This window comes from Arvicanthis niloticus, chromosome 1 (genome assembly GCF_011762505.2).
Source record: "Arvicanthis niloticus isolate mArvNil1 chromosome 1, mArvNil1.pat.X, whole genome shotgun sequence".
NCBI classification, from domain to species: Eukaryota; Metazoa; Chordata; class Mammalia; order Rodentia; family Muridae; genus Arvicanthis; species Arvicanthis niloticus.
The window spans coordinates 151463636-151481327 of record NC_047658.1 but is presented as its reverse complement, the minus strand read 5'-3'; the positions used below and the strand labels follow the sequence as shown (position 1 = coordinate 151481327).

Here is a 17692-nt window from a genome sequence, read left to right as displayed (position 1 = left end):
GGTGGCACATGCCTTGAATCCCAGTACTCAGGCAGAGGCAGGAGGATCCCTGAGTTTGAAGCCAGCCTGGTCTACAAAGTAAGTTTCACTGCAGCCAGTGCTACATAGAACAACTCTTAGAAAAAGAAGGAGGAGGAGGAGGAAGAGAAGGAGGAGGGAGAGGAGGAGGAGGGAGAGGAGGAGGAGGAGGAAAGAAATATTCTGGTTTCCTTGGAGACTCAGTTGTGTCATGTGATGTTTTTCTGGAAACTGTCTTATGAGAGGATGTTTTGCTGGAGCAGAAACTTAAGAGGATGTTTTGCTGAGAACAGACAGGTGGTGTTTTTCTGGAGGCTGCCTGGTGAAAGGACATGTGATGTTTTGCCAGAGCTGACTTGAGAGGGCACATAAAACTCAACAGGCAGTGGACAATGCTCTTGGACTGGTTCACCTTGCTTCTTCGCTGATCTCCGCTTGTTACGACTTTGTAGAGAGAAATGCACCAAGAACTTCTGGCGGTGGTGTGTCTGCTTCTTTTCGCTTCAGCAGACTGGAGCTGATCCGCAGTCCCAAAGTTTCTTCTGGATCTAGTCCTTGCTGCTGATTTGTGTTTCGTGTTTTGCTAGTGGACTGAACTGCTGATATTGAAGATTGAAATCGTCCCCAAAGAACTACTTCCAAACTGTCCACGTCCCCCTTGTCTTATTAACCATCTTCCTCCCCTACCTTTGGTCAGGGGGCTAGAAGGGAGGTTGAAGGGTTTAAGAACCCTTATTAAAGTAAGTTTAAAAAAAAATACAAACCTACACATTCTTAACCTTTGTCCCCTTGTGTAACAGTTTCCTCAGAAAGTTAAAATGTTCTACCCTGCAGGAAGCTCTTTGAACAGGAAGATAAGCAACTCAAAATAGCTTCAGGAAGTCCCTGAAATTTACCAAATTCACTAGGCCCTTTCCTGCCAGAGTAAGCAATAAAAGCTAAGGTTCTGCCTCACAGGAAAAAAATTACAAAGATTCTAAAACCAGAACAGCTGCCTGAAAAAAGCAGAAACCAGCAGAACTGCTTAAAAAGAGGTTTCTAGGACGTTCTCCAACCTGTTGAGCTGATTACAGGCTGTGCAGTGAGCTTTAGAGTCCCAGCTTTGCAAGCTGTCACCCATGCTGGGGTGGGCTTTGACAATGTAACGGTCTCTGAATCATTTCCACTCTCAATAAATAACCCCTCATTCATATTCCTGTAAGTAGCCTCAATAAAACTCACGGTTCACCAAGGTGGGTTCAACAAGGTGTTGTGTATACTTTCGTCTGCTTGGTTGGGTGTGGGCTCTATCTGGGGTGAATAGATTTAAGGTGATGCCTATTGTTGTGATGATGATGGCACTTTTTCTGTGCTTACAAGAACTAGAAAGCAAAATTGGACTTTCAAATATCCAGGGCTGCTAAGGGTTAATTTTTGCAAACTCCTGGTCTTGTCCCACTTTAGCAAAACTGCTGTTTCTGCTTCTGTAAGTTTCCTTTGCACAAGATGACCTTTTGCTTGCAGGTAGACAAAGTAACTTTGTGTTCTTTGTCTTTAAAAGTCCCTGACTGATGTGACTGTCATCCTGAGGGATCCTGAGTCCTGGGTGGAGACCTGGTGCCAGTATATGAATAAAAACCTCTTCTTTGTTGATATGTATTAATGGTCAGACTGGTGAATCTCTGAACAACCCCGGACCTATAACAGTGTGTGTTGCATTTCCCCCAAGAAATGTTTTTGTCACAAAGGAACCCTACTTGACTTACTAATGGGATGTGTGCACTTACTGAGTTCTACTCAACTTCAGAACCTGTACACTAACTTTTAGTATTACCACCTTTATTTCCTGTTTGGTGACCTTTGTTTAGCTCTTTATTTTTTTTTTTAAGATTTGTATTTATTTTATCTATATGAATACACTGTAGCTTTCTTCAAACACACCAGAAGTGGGCATCAGATCCCATTACAGATGGTTGTGAGCCACCATATGGTTGCTGGGAATTGAACTCAGGACCTTTGGAAGAGCAGTCAGTGCTCTTAACCACTGAGCTATCTCTCTATCCCACTAAAATATTTTTAAAAAACAAATAACAAGGTTGGAGTCCTGAGTTCAATTTCCAGCAACCACATGGTAGTTCACAACCATCTGTAATGGGATCTGATGCCCTCTTCTGGTGTGTCTGAAGACAGCTACAGTGTACTCATATACATAAAGTAAATAAATCTTTTTTTAAAATGACAACAAATGCTAATCTGTTGAAAAAGAAACCATTATTTACTGCAGGTGGGGTTTAAGCTGGTACAGCTACTATGAAAATTAGTTTTAGGAAATTCCAAAACAAAAACCCTGAAAATATAGCAACCATAGAGCCAAGGTATACACTGCTAGTATATACTCAAAAACTCTTAAGTCCTACCACACATATATTTGCACATACATGGTCACTAATCACAATGTCAAAAAGATAGAACCAGCCTAAATACCCATCAGTACATGAATGAATGAAGAAAATATGGTACATATACACAATGGGATTTTATTCAGCCATAAAGAAAAATTAAATCATGAAATTTGCAGCCAAGTGGATGGATCTGAAAATTACTATATTAGGTAAAGTAACCCAGACTCAGAAAGACAAAGACCATATACTGTCTCTCATCATCAGATACTGGGACTTTCATTTTTATCTATGTGTCTATGTGTGGGAAGTGTATGACAGGTCATGAAACAAAAACAGAAATCATGAGAAGGGAAAAAGAGGTCTTAAGGAAGAGGAAGGAAAGGGCTAATGGACAGGGAAGTGGAGGGTGTGAGGCAGAGCAAGGGTCCAAGTCAGAGCAAGGTGTGACAGATCAGAGCAGAGGGGAGAGCTGTCAAAGGTTAAGTATGAAAATGCCATAATGAAATGTTACTTTGTGTGCTAATCTAGAAAACAAACAAGAGGCTAGGTAGGCAGCTGCATGGTTATAAATGATTGCTTTGTGATCATAAGGACAGAAGTTTAGATCTCAGAACCCACATAACAAGCTGAGCATCCCCCAAAATGCCTGTAACCCCAGCCTAGCCAAGAAGGCATGAGCCTAGGCTCAAGGAGAGACCTTGTCTCAAAGGAATGGGTGGAGAGTAAGAAAGTAGGACACCCCACACCTTCCTCTGTCCTCTGGGGATACCCCACACCTTCTTCTGTCCTCTGGGCGCACACACAGGTTTATATACTTGCATATATACACACAGACACACATAAATACATACATAACATAAATACACACATAACATAAAGTTGTTAAATACATCTTTAACATTTTTTAAATAAAAAAAAATGTAAGAAAGACAGAGAGATGGCTCAGTTTTAACAGTATTTGCTGTTCTTACAGAGGATGTGGATTCAGCTCCCAGCACCCACATGATGCCTCACAACCTTTTGTTACTCCAGTTTCAGGGGGTCAGAGGCATTCTTCTGGCCTCCTCGGGCACTAGACATGCACGTGATACAGATATGTACATTCCAGCAAAGGGCTTACTTATACACAGAAATAGACGTTTAAGACACATGGCAAGCCAGGCAGTGTTGCGCCCCACTTGTCCAGTAAGGAAGACGCGACAAACCGGATCTTTCTCAACAGCAGTTCTTTTGGATTTCTTGGGAGAGACTGACTCGAATGTCCAGAACAGGCTGCTTATATACCCCCAGCCCTGGGCGTGGCAAAGCGCATGGAGGTGTCCGATTGGTCAATTTGCAATGGCTCATTAGCATATTCATTAGCATACCCTGCCCGGGAGGGGATGATTGGTCAGGTTTGCGGTACCCTAGTGGTACCTCATTTTCATGTCCCGTTTGGGAGGGGCTGGAGTCAAATTCCTAAGTGCACTGATAGTTCTACCTAAGCCTAAGTAGCCGCCATCTTGGATTGTGCCTCAGAGCGGCTGACGCGCGAATGTCAGTGCTGTCAGCCGCTTTGAGGCTGGGGCGCTGCTTCTTTCAGCTGGCAGCCGCTTTTCAAAGGAGGCAGCCGCTTTTAGTCAGCGGTGCCGTGAGAAAAAACGGGCAGCCGCTTTGAGTCGGCGGCGCTGCTCTTCAAGCTGACAGACCTGCTGTGCCTTCCAGTCGTCAGGTCTGCGTCAGGTCAGCTGCTTACAAGGCAGTACTGGTGCATGTCTTTAATCCCAGCACTTGGGAGGCAGAGGCAGGAGGATTTCTGAGTTCGAGGCCAGCCTGGTCTACAGAGTGAGTTCCAGGACAGCCAAGGCTACACAAAGAAACCCTGTCTCAAACGACAACAACAACACCCCAAAAGACCCCAAATCCACAACAACCATGACAGCAAGTTCTGTGGAAAGTTCAAACAATGCTGAATCCCAGCAGGGAGGGAGGTGGGTAAAAAGTCCTGTTGCTGGCCAAGAAGCTATTGGCAACTGGTAGCCACTGGGTGATAGTCAATGGTTTTAACTTCAGTAAGTCAAACATGCTCCAGCAGAAGGCCACATAGCCAAGAACATATTAGTAGCACGAACTGGACGTGATGGATGGAGGCGGAGGGAAGGACGTAAAGTTGGGTGTGTAGGGAAGAGGGTGGTTCTGGTAGGAAGGGGAGGGGTGGGTGTGATAAGGAAAACACATGGTATGAAATCCTCAACTAATAAAAATACACCACGGGCTGGAGAGATGACTCAGCTGTTAAGAGCACTGGCTGCTCTTCCAGAGGTCCTGAGTTCAGTTCCCAGCAACCACATGGTGGCTCGCAACCATCTGTAATGGGATCCGATGCCCTCTTCTGGTGTGTCTGAGGACAATGACAGTGTACTCACATACATAAAATAAATAAGTCTTTTTTTAAAAAAACAAACAAACAAAAAAACCCATATAACTCATTTTTAAGAAAAGCAAGCTTATGAAAAGGGGTGAAAGACCCACAGAGGAAAGCAGTAGCAGTGAGGTGCCTGCCTGGCAGGACAGATCAGCAGATCTGAATAATTCAGAAAGCAGTGTTTCCAGGAGTACTGGATTGGATTTCTCTTATAATACCACAATTGCGTAACACCACATTTTTGTTTCAGTGAACCTTGGTGCACTGGAGAGAAAGCCATGACAACAAGTCTTTATCACAGTAAGGCCAACTAACCCTCCGTTGGGGCCACTCTGTAGGCATGGACACTGATGTGAAGTGTCTCCTTGCAAGCCTGCTGTAAATAAAAGCACTCGACTTGGGACCTAACCCAGGGAAATGCAGGGATAGAGAGTGGTGAGCCCCTGGGAACGGCCAAAGAGATAGGTATGGAGGTCTGAAGGGGAGAAGTCAAACAAAACACTCATCGGTATTCTATATATGACATCCACTGCACCTCAGCCTGCGCTCAATTCTAGATACCTATGAAGACAGCTACATTCATCTTTTTGCTGCCTGTCTCATCTAGGTATGAGATTCATGTCGTCCAGGGGACTTTTCAAATAACACTGTCCTCTGAGATTCTGACAAGCTTGCCGAAGGGAGACACTGTTCCATCCTAAAAACACCAGGGCTGTGAACCATGTTGTCTCTTGTGAATGTATCAATCTTTTAGGTTTGCCAAGATGTGAACTAGACTGAGAACACAGCATTCACAACCACACCTAGAGTGAACATGTAGGTAAGGTTTGAGAGCACTCTGGGATTCCACATTCACCTATCCCTAAAGAGCATGGGATTTTGCTTTCATGGTGGCTCATGCCTATAGTCCCAGCATTTGGGAGGGAGAGGCAGGAAGATCAGGAATTCAAAGTCATCCTTAGCTACATATTTTGTTGGGAACAAGCAAAAGAAACTATCTAATTACTGCCATTTTGTGTTCAGATTCCTTTTGGCCAATTCCTTCTTGGCCATGGCAGGGACAGCATGACATGGCTCCCACCCCTAGCACAGAGCCCGTAGTATATAAAAAATATATATATATATTTTTTACTTTGTGTTCTTCCTTCAAGTTTGTTCCTTTCTGCCAAGGTTAATGATTCCATGATAATCAGAGATAGCACAAGTCCAGGAGGCAAGGGTATGGCTAATGTCCCAGCAAAATGGTAGAACACTGTGACCTTCAGAACAGCCCTTAAGGTTGTGGGGGGAAATGCTGAACGCATGAGTTCAAAAATATATAATTTCTCAATGCTGCAAAATGTAAGGAAGCAATATGAACTGTCGCGCCCCGCTTGTCCAGCAAGGAAGACGCGACAAACCGAATCCTTCTCAACAGCCTTTATTGTGGAAGCACTCTTTTAGATTTCTTGGGAGAGACTGCCTCGAATGCCCAGAACAGGCTGCTTATATACCCCCAGCCCTGGGCGTGGCAAAGCGCATGGAGGTGTCCGATTGATCAATTTGCAATGGCTCATTAGCATATTCATTAGCATACCCCGCCCGGGAGGGGGTGATTGGTCAGGTTCGTGGTACCCTAGTGGTACCTCATTTGCATGCCCCGTTCGGGAGGGGCTGGAGCCAAATTGAACTGCGCATGCGCAGGCCTCTGGTAGTTCCTACCAGAGCCTAGGCAGGCGCCATCTTGGATTGCTGCCTCAGAGCGGCTGGCACCCGCAAATGTGTGCCCTTGGCCCGCAGAGTTGAAGCGGAGCAGCATTGTTTTAGTCAGCCGTGTCAACTCTGCGGTGCCGTTTTATTCAGCCGCATAAGGTTGGTGGCCTACATCGAACTGTGTAAGGAGCTTCACAGATCTAAAGAACAGAGGCAGCTGCACTGTGAGCCAGTTTGTCAGAAAGATATTAGGAAGGAGATAGAGAGATTGGGGGAGTGAGGATCACAGGGTCAGATCTCACCCAGCTAAGTTTCTTGTTTATGCTTATAAAGGCAGGCAGATCCTGAGATCAAGGTCAGCCTGGGACAGAGAGACTGCACACACACACTCGTGCACACACACGTGTGCACACACACACACACCAGAGCAATCTGAGAAGCAGTCTCAAGCAAAACACAGGCTGTCATGGAGCCACGATTTGACTTTCAGTCGTTTGTTTTGCCTGGCTCCCAAACAGTCCTTCTCTCAGGAACCCCTCTCTATGCAGAGGCTGGTCCTTGGCACCTTCTAATCATAGGGAGAAACTAAATTCAAGGTCCCAGACCTTAGGAGAGCTGGGGACTTCCCAATAGCTGAACAGCTTCTACTGTAAGCAGTTGTCTTGAGTCCAGACACCTCAGGGACAACTCTCCATCTTCCTAGCAGGGTTAAACAAATTCATGTTCTCGGGCCTAGAAACAAACTCCCATCCTACTTTTCCAAATGTTTTAACTGTCTGTTAACCAGCAGAGAATATAGAAATTGCTGTTATCTAAACCAAGGTGCATAAGTTGTAAATATATATATATATATATATATATATATCCAATTGCCTGTTGTGCCCTAATTAACTGCATGCACCTGACCACCTCTTTTGTCTCCATGTCACTCTGAGCTCCAGAACTAAAGTCTAGGAGAATGACCTTGAAGCCAGGAGCCCTGGAAAAGGCCCAGTCTCTAACGTGTACTCCCTTGCTTACCCCATAAAGTCAAAATGTTATTAGATAACCCAGTTTCTGCCCTTAAAAATGCAATACAGCTGGGCAGTGGTGCCACACGCCTTTAATCCCAGCACTTGGGAGGCAGAGGCAGGTGGATTTCTGAGTTCGAGGCCAGCCTGGTCTACAGAGTGAGTTCCAGGACAGCCAAGGCTACACAGAGAAACCCTGTCTCGAAAAACCAAAAAAAAAAAAAAAAAAAAAAAAAGCAAACAGCCTCCTCTCTGGAGGAGGTTTGTTGGACTCTAAGAATCCAAACCCAAACCCACGGGAAGCGCTCTTTCAGAAATACTCACGGAAGGGAGTCGCTGCAATCGCATGAGATTTATTTGATGAATAGTTGGAATAACAGTAGCCGGTGCACCGGGGTCCCTCACCCTCAATCGAGAAAGAGGAACCCCGAGTGACCAAAAAGGATGGTATATATACAAAGTTCACAAAGACAGTAAATTGCTTCTTAGACAATAAAAGAGATTTCAAACATCCGTTCCCAAACCTGGTTTCTATCTAGCCCTCAATTTACAACCAGGCTATCCTATTTTACATATGTATCTTGTTCCTGGGAGAATTCCTTTGAAGTGACTTCCGTTTACCCAGGGGTTTTATTGCCTCTATCTTGGGTCTTTTGTGCTTTTGAAATGTTTATTCAAGCCCTTGGAATGCACCCCAGGGGCAGCTAACACTTGAGTGTAAATTGAAACTCTGAACCTAAGAAACTCTCACGTTGAGACCTAAAATTTCATTTTTACAATTTATTCTTACATTTCCTCCTTTTCTCTCATGGTCAAATTCCAATCTTGGAATTATGAATCATCATCTGGGTGTAAAGAGTGATATTGTTGTCTAATTATATCTTTGTCATTGAATCTTTAACTATCTTTTTCTCACCCCCTGGATGGTCTCTAGTATGTACTTAGGTAAAGTAGCTGTCTCTCTCTCTCTCTCTATACATATACATATACATATACATATACATATACATATACATATACATATACATATACATATACACACACACTAATGGGCCTGTTGGCTTTTTTTTTTCATCTCGGGGATGTACATATGTAGCTTAAGTCCCACTCTTTAAGGCTGTGTCTGGGACACAGTTTAGATTCAAATGTCTCTTATCTCTGACAATTGGGCAATCTCTATCCCTGTGTCTCCAGGATGGGCATATCTCAGGAGTCAAGGCCTGCTGGTCCTTGGCCTTGTAGAATGGCAGGTGATCTTGAGCCTGAGGAGGTTGTTCAGGTGTCCAGCTGTTCTCTCCAGTTGGCATCAGACGCAGGTGTCAGCCCAAGTTATGTTCAACAGCATCAGGAATAGTTTCTTAGTAGCCTGAAAAATCATCTCTCACACAAGATGGACATTCTGGGTTTAGAATAGGGACAAGGAAAGGGACACTCTAGCCAGCGCCAGTTCTCAGGGGTAATTTAGTTTTTTAGGGTTCTGTTTATTCTCTCTACCTGTCCTAAGCTCTGGAGACAGTATAAACAGTGGAGCTTTTAATTAGTCTCTAATATTTCTGACAATTTCTGACTTATCTTACAGACAAAGGCAAGGCTATTATCTGATCTAATTATCTCAGATGCTTGAAAACCTTGGGACAACTTCTATTCTAGGCTGTTCCCTTCTAGCTTTTTTTCTTATTTACTCTAAGTCTCATAAGCCTTTACTTGTTGGCATATCCTACACTGTCTTATTATTTCTCTGGCCCAAAACCTGAGGTCTATTATATGTTTTTAAATCTCTTGGCTGCTTGGTTGCACTCTTATCTTAAGAGTCCATCTGTGTATTTAACCTGGTAAATCTTCTGTTTTCTGGGGAGTATAGTTCTCCCTTCTTGTGTGCACCATTGTCTTTTTCCTACTAGATAGTATCTGGCAGGATGGCTAGCAATCTGAGTTTTTTTTTTTTTTTTTTTTTTCTTTCTCTTACTCTGTGTTTTAAGTGAGGCCATCTCTTAGGCCCACAACCGGAACAGGCTCCCGTATCAAGCCACTTGATCTGTCCGGTTATTGTCTCAGGCCACTGAGTCTCTTCCCTTTTGGTGTCCTGGGCAACGAGTACTCACAGTTGCTGGCTTCATCAGGGTTCCTTCTCTTGATATATAGCCCTGCGGACATGGGCTGTGGCAAAAGCATACCTGTTGTCCATGTAGATGTTGGTTTTCTCGTCAGCCCCACAAGTTCCAAGGTTGTTCTCTGCACCGACGAGGCCAGGGGTGGGGAGTCAGCCCAGATGACATTTGTCTACCACAGTAAGACAGTAAGTTGTCTTGTCTCTGACCAGCATGGAGAAAACTGCTCCCGTCTGTAAAGCAGGTTACCTCGGCTCCTGGCTGGAGTCAGTAGGAGAAACCTTTCTTCTACCCGTGAGTTCTTGTCAGTTAGTTGTAGCCCGTCTAGGCCACCATCTTGGGGAGTAAGTCTCAACCCGACAGAAGGTAGGAACAGTCTAGGATGACCATAAATGAATGGGATACCCAGCCCATCTCTCAGTCCATCATTTTTCGGGTAGTCCATAAATATATTTTGGCCCATTGGCCTGGAGGAGGACCCTGTCTATCTTAATCTCTGTCTTTACACAGAGTTAATATCTTCGACATTTGGGGTGTTTTTCAAGGCCTGGGATTTCTTGGCCCTGGCTTCTATTTGTTAGGGCCCTCTTGGATACCGAAGCTGGCTCCTTTACTTGTAATGTGCACACTGGTCTTTTTTCAAGGAGTTTCTTATCTCTCTTTGATTGAAGTCCCTCTTTTCTGCTTTCTGTAAATTCTTTCTCTGTCACCTTTGTTTTTCTTCACCTCTCTCTAGACTTTCTATCTTCTCCATTCTTTTTCTCTAGACTTTCACAGCAACTTATCTCTATTCTTCTTCTCTACTCTTTTCTTCTAGACTTACACTAAACCTTCTCTACTCCTTTCTTTTAGACTAAATTTTCTCACAGTTGCTATTATCATCAATAATTTTAATCCTGTCTATGATCTCATCTATCTTATCTTTCTTTTCCTTTCTCCCTGATACTTCTTAAATCTTTCAATGACTTATCTTGTAGTCTCTCTAGCCTCTGAAGCCTTGTCTACACTGACAGAATGTCTCTATGAGCTAGTCTAGAAAGGCTGTGGGTAACTTATCTGACCCTTGCTTAACCTCATGTGTCTTGATTAAAATTAGTGGGATCTCATGTATCTCTCTCAAGATCTGTCAATGGAATCTGGCGTGGGCCTTTGGGTGTCCCTTACCTTCTGTAACCCGCTGTTGACCACAGCCTGATCAATTGATGGGGTCCCCATCCTGAAGGAGCATTCTTTTTCCAGTGTCTTCTCTTGTTCTTCACTCCTGAAGACCAGAACCTACAAGGGTCTTGTGGAAGAAAGGCTCTTATCTTATTTATTGCTTTGATCACCTGTAAAAGCAGTAGTCTTTTAGAACTCTGTGTAGACTGATGTATTTGTGAGGCTGCATGACTGTTGTTCCCCTCACACTAGAGACCACAACCTAGTTCAGTCTGTAAACAGTACCTTGTCTACAGGTGTAATGTGAGCTCACCTCTGAAGCTCTAAGAAACCAAATCAGAATGAATAACTTTATCTACAGCATTTCACAGTAAAGACTATTAAGATGTTGAAGGCTCACATAGTATTAATGATTTGATACTTATTTAAATTTAACTTTTGACAAAATAGAAACTTTAGTCATAGTTCTATAAAAATCTTTTAAAGAGTTATTTCTAATTAGAATATTGTTTTAGAAGTGATACACAACAAGAACAGGAAAGTAAACATTTTATATCTAACATAAGAGCACAAGTCCTCACCACTTCTTCTTGTCTAAACTCTCACCTTTGAACCAAATCTTGATGAAAGTCTCATATACATAATGAAATTATCTCAGACAGCAATGGCTAGAAAGTCTATCAAAATAGAAGCTTATATATATATATATATTCTGACTCAGGACAGCCTGTAACTTTTTAGCTGTAACTAAAGGAAAAAAAAGTGCTCTTTTATTTATTAAACTAGGAAAACCCACTATCAACTCTCTTATCATAGAAGCCAAAAAAAAACTGCTGGCCCCCTTCTAAGAGCCGCTTTTGAAAACAGTCTGTTCTCTTCAAGGTTCTTTCTGTTGGTGTCCTTCTCCTGGCCACAGAGCAGGGCGAATTATGTTTTTCTTGTGTAAATTAAGACTGTCTCACAAGTAAGTTTTAAACTAAATTAAGTAAGCAGTTTTAGTAGTTCATCACACCAAATCAGGCACCTGACACACTCTGTCTCTTCCTCCAGAGGAACAGAGCTTTCTCTTGGCCACAAGCTGTGGAACAGGACCAGCCTGTCTCATTGCTTCTGCTTTTAAAACTCAGGATGTTAACACAGTATCAGTCCAGAAAAAAGAAAAGGAACGTCAATTGTCAGTCAGAGTCCAAGAACATGTGAAACAAATAACACAGAACGAAGTTTATCAAGAAAAGACAAGGAAAGACAACACGATAGACTGCCCCATCACTATATCAGTGGCACAGAATTGTCAACAATCGCAGCAGTGTCTGGAAACCGCATGGCCTGTTGGGAAACGTAGTTCTCAGGCCGGCTGCCATCTTGGATATAATTGTCAAAGCTGCAAAGCCTGTTGGGAAACGTAGTTCTCAGGATGTCGAGCGCACTCACTAAAGCCCTTATCTCTTGCTAGGCGCCTGCCTGCATGTGTTCGCCACCCGCCTCTCGCCTCCCGCTCGTACTTAATTCATCACGGGCGGGAGGCTGGGAACTCATCTCCCGCCTTTTAAACTGCGGTGGGTGGGAGACCTGCATGTACTCTGGCTTCCAGTACCAGGGCGGCTCGAGCGCTGGCGAAGAGGGGACCACCGAGGGGGCCAGGGCAGCCAGTGGTTGTGGAGCCTGGCTCAGGTACTCTGCCACACAGTAGCGGCAGGGAGGGGTTCCAGAAAGACTGTACACAAAATATAAACACACAGAACTAACACAGTCAGACACACTTGCCCGAGTTTGGTCTCATAGAACCAGCCAAACACGACCTCTGACGGGAAGGATTCCACATCTTCCCCCTAGCAGGAGCACTCATCTCCTGTTCCAAAACAGGGCAGTCAGACCTCCCTGACTCCCTAACCCAGATGGGGAAGGATACCGCCTTTCCCCAAGGGCAGCCAGACCACTCTGACTCCCTAACCACCCGTGAAGCGTCCTTCCCGGGCTGCAGCCTGTGGGTTTCAACACGTCTGTCCATCCACAGTCATTGGGCCCTCACGGTCCACAATGACAGCTGCACTCAGTCTCAGATGGGGAAGATTCCCCTCACCAAAGAAACCGATATCAAAACACAGAAACAAAGACAGCAGAAGAAACCAAAACAAAGAGACAAGGACAGCGGCGCCGCACTCTCACACACACCACTCACACAGACCTACCTCCAAGGGGTCGTCGTGTGTCTAGGGTGGTCTCGAGTTTCCCGGCCAATCGCCACCTGTACTAAATCCCTCAAAGATTTGTCTTGTAATCCATCTAACTTCTGTAACTTTCTCTTAATATCACTGGCTGATTGGTCAATGAAAGCTATTGTCACCGTAGTTTTATGTTCATCAGACATTGGATCATAGGGTGTAAATTGCCGAAAAGCCTCCATCAGCCGTTCTAAGAAGGCTGAGGGGGATTCAGCAGGACCCTGGATTGTCTCCCTTACCTTGGCCAAATTTGTGGGCTCCCCTGAGCCCCGCCATTAGAGTCTGACGGTAGATTTTGAGGTGCTCCCTATCATTTGCTGTATTGAAATCCCAATCTGGTCTGGTCAGCGGGAAGGCTGCGTCTATTTCATTTTGCAAGGAGGTGGGCCTGCCATCCGTCCCTGGAACATTCTTTCTGGCTTCTAAGAGGATACGCTGTCTCTCCTCGGTTGTAAAGAGTACCTGCAAGAGCTGTTGACAATCATCCCAGGTGGGCCAATGAGAGAAAAGAAGGGAATCAATTAGGCCTATCAAGGCCTGGGGGTCCTCAGAAAAAGGAGGATTGTGAGTTCTCCAATTATAAAGATCTGCTGATGAGAAAGGCCAATACTGGAAAAGCTGGTTCCCTTGATCATCAGGGGGTCCATACGCCCGCAGAGGCAAGACAGTAGAGTCAGGAGACACTACCTTCTTACTCCGAGTCCCAGCTGCCGGACCCTCTAGGCTTCCCTCCTCCAGGTGAAGTAAGGGGGCCGAGGGTTCCACCCAGGTTGTACTCCCTTGCTTCTCGGAGTTTCCCTGTCCTGTACCTGTTGTCACACCTCCCAGTTCCCCTGCTGAGGCAGAGCCTCCTTGTCCGGCAGCTGCTGTTACAACTCCCGGTTCCCCTGCTGAGGCAGAGCCTCCTTGTCCCGCAGCTGCTTGGGGTACTGGTGGATAAGGGGGAGGAGGATCTAACAAGAGGTGGTCAGCGTCTGTGGTTAAAATCTTTTTTTCTCTCACGGGATGTGAGGCCTTCATCTCCTCGTTTCCGTCTTTTAGAGCGAGTACCTCGGTCTTCAATGGGCCTGAAAGTGAAACAAATGGGCGGACCCACAAAGGGGGAGAGAGAATCAAGTTTTCCCAGACAGTTATGTAGGGGATCTGATCAGGATGTCCACTGGGACCCCTCTGGTAGACTCTTTCTTTTACCCGTCTGACCTTTTCTAAGAAGAAGGATCCTTCTGGTGGCCACCCGGTTTGGAAAGATGGCCATTCTGATGTACACAAGGTTTGCCATTTCTGCTTCTTTACTCTTACTGACAGACTATAAGCTCTAGCCTTAACTTCTGACCAGTGGTCAAGCGTCAAAGATAGTGGGGTAGCTAGTGTCTGTCCCATAATGGTTCGTCAGTCCAACAAATATCACAAACAACACAGACAGAATTAGACACGGATATACTGCCACGAGAGCACAACTGACACCGCCCCAGGCGGCTGTGGTAAAAAAAAACCACCTTCACACAGAGAAGGGTCTTCCTAGACCCTATCTCTCACACAATCGAACCCTGGGCGTCCCCAGGGAACTGTGGCTTGCAGTATGCTGATACGTCTATCGTACTGCTTCCACAACCTGACCCTCTCTCAGGGTCCGGACCCTCTCCCAGGGTCCTGCTCTCCGTGGCTAACTCAGTTCCTGCTCCTGCCACAAGCATAAAAAAAAAAACCAAGCTACACAGACCGCCCTTGCCAGGGCACACAGACACAGTACACAGAGACTTAGACAAAGATCACACACAAACGCTCGAGCGAAATAAACCTCCGACCCCTGTACCCCGTGGGGTCTGAGAGAGCGGATCTCGGTGGAACCTCCAAGAAATGTTGGACTCTAAGAATCCAAACCCAAACCCACGGGAAGCGCTCTTTCAGAAATACTCACGGAAGGGAGTCGCTGCAATCGCATGAGATTTATTTGATGAATAGTTGGAATAACAGTAGCCGGTGCACCGGGGTCCCTCACCCTCAATCGAGAAAGAGGAACCCCGAGTGACCAAAAAGGATGGTATATATACAAAGTTCACAAAGACAGTAAATTGCTTCTTAGACAATAAAAGAGATTTCAAACATCCGTTCCCAAACCTGGTTTCTATCTAGCCCTCAATTTACAACCAGGCTATCCTATTTTACATATGTATCTTGTTCCTGGGAGAATTCCTTTGAAGTGACTTCCGTTTACCCAGGGGTTTTATTGCCTCTATCTTGGGTCTTTTGTGCTTTTGAAATGTTTATTCAAGCCCTTGGAATGCACCCCAGGGGCAGCTAACACTTGAGTGTAAATTGAAACTCTGAACCTAAGAAACTCTCACGTTGAGACCTAAAATTTCATTTTTACAATTTATTCTTACAGGTTCAGAACTGGCCGCCTCCCTGAGCGCTCAGAAAATAAAGCTTTTTTGTTTGTTTTTTATTTAAGCTTTTGTTTTTGAAGCTTCTGTCTCTAGAACGAGTTTTCTCGGCTTCCACGCGGAACCCTGGGCCTGAAGGTCGCTACATGTTGTTACAAGATTAACAAAGAGGAGATGCAGCAAGGTGCCTGGTTCCCTATCTGTTACGGGGACTATCTTTGTAGGTGGGAAGGCAGCTATTCAGTTCTCTGTGAGATCACTTCCTAGTTCTCGTGGGGCACAGAGCCGTGAGGATGTGAGGATCAGGAAACAGTCCGGGTACAGTCGGTTTGGGGGGCGGGGGGGGGGGGAGGGCAGAGATCAAGAGCCTGCAGCATCCCGGGCAGCGGAAGATAAGAGACGTCGCGTGATTCCTCGAAAACCTCGGGATTTCCGGGCAGGAAGTCAGGGGGCGGGCTCACTGTGGCTCTAGGGTTTAGAAACTGGAGAGGAAGGAGATTTGGCGGATTTGAGCGTTCCAGGATCAAGAGCGAGGGAGGAAGCAGGCTCAGGGTTCTGGCCGGAAAGGGGCCTGGAGTGCTAAAGCCAGCCGTTGCCAGGGAAAACGGAAGTGGGTGGAGTCGAGCTTAACTTTTGAGAGACAAGAGCGACACTAGGGGCGGTAGTATTTCTGGACAGGCTACGTAGGTGAGGCGTGGCTTCCCTTTGATTGATAGGTCTTAAGGGCGGAGCAAGAAGCTGATAGGCTTACCTAGGAAACAAAGGGGTTTTGCTCTGGCCCTTATGGGTCCTGGTGGAACTAGAGTGCTGCCCCCCAGTTCTTCCCCAACTCCCCACTGACTGCTCATTTCTCAGAAAAATTGCCATCTTGTGGAGACAGTTTAGAGAGTGTACCTAGCTAGCTAGGATTTGTCCTGAGAGAACCTGTGATATGCCTTATTGCTAACTCTCCAACAGTGTTTGAGAAACTGGTGTGAAATCAGAAGGGAAAGACAGGAAAGCGAGCCATCCTCAGATGACCTACCAGTCTTTGAGGAGGCCAAGTGTTGTCTGCAGAGCACAGATAATTGTTGTAAAACATTCTTACTAATTTTGTCATGCACAGATTGCTTCTCTCCTCCACAAACGAGTTTATCTTTCATGGATTCACCAGTAAAAGTTCGAGATTTCTTTTCAAGGCAGTGCCTAAAGGTCAAAGCTTAACTGCTAAAAGAAGCTAGAATTGGCCCAGGGCTCTGAGGCTTGGAAGGAGGCCTTGGTGTGATTGGCAGGGTGGAATGAAATTGAAACTGGTCACCTAAGTGTCCCATATTTAATCAAGAATGAAGTTATTTGCTTATGTGTGCAAGCTATAAAACTCAAATTTGGAAACCCAGTCATGGCTGAGGCTTTTTGTTTTATTTTTGATAGGGTATTGGAGACTGAACCTAAGGTTTTGCTGATATTAAGCAAGCACTCCACCACTGAGCTATATCCCTCTTTTTACCGTTTACTTCAAGACAATGTCTCATGGACTTGCCCAGACTGACCATGGGCTTGCTTGTGACCAAGGCTCTCCCGGCCACATGAACAGCTGGGCTCCTGGTCTAGCTTTCTTAGTGGCTTTAGGAAAAGGCTTGTGTATAGTTGTGGACCTGTCAGGTGTGCTGGTCTGTAAACACACTGGGTCTGGGAGAAGGGGTTCTTGAATGTCAGAGGGGCTGAGTTTAGCTGGCAGCTGGCAAATGAAAGGACACACCGTGTTAGGGAGTCACTGCTCAGCTGGAATCAGGCTCCATTTCTGCCATCCTGTCTTGTTTTTCTTGTTGCTTTTTCTTTTGGGGGTTTTTGAGACAGAGTTTCTGTAGCCCCGAATGTACTACAACTCACTGTGCAGGCCAGGATGGCCTTGAACGCAGAGATTTGCCTGCTATGCTTTCCACATGCTGGGCTTAAAGGTGTGCGCTGCTAGACCCAGCATCTTGTTGCTATTTTTTGCTCGTTATTTGACACAGGGTCTCATGTAACCCAGGATGGCCTCAAGGGTGTTGTGCAGTTGAGGGTGACCTTTCATAGCTCTTAATCACCTGTATATAAGCACGCATTTCCTACTTCAGCTTCTCCAGGGCAGGAAAGTAGTATAAAAGGAAAGAGGCCGGTGAGATGGCTCAGTGGGTAAAGGCTCTTCCTACCACGACTGACAACCTGAGTTTGATTCCTAGGACCCAACAGTAGAAAGAAAACATTGATTTCTGAAAATAGTGTCAGTGTCGTCGTCGTCTTCTTCTTCTTCTCCTCTCTGTCTGTCTGTCTGTCTGTCTGTCTCTCTCTCTGTG

General features: G+C 45.4%; 1 protein-coding gene across 4 annotated transcripts in view; it reads left to right on the top strand.

Moving 5' to 3' along the window:
• Nucleotides 1-17692, top strand: part of Pdzd7 (PDZ domain containing 7) — a 58472-nt gene that overhangs the window by 12149 nt on the left and 28631 nt on the right. The gene's annotated exons all lie outside the window — the stretch shown is intronic.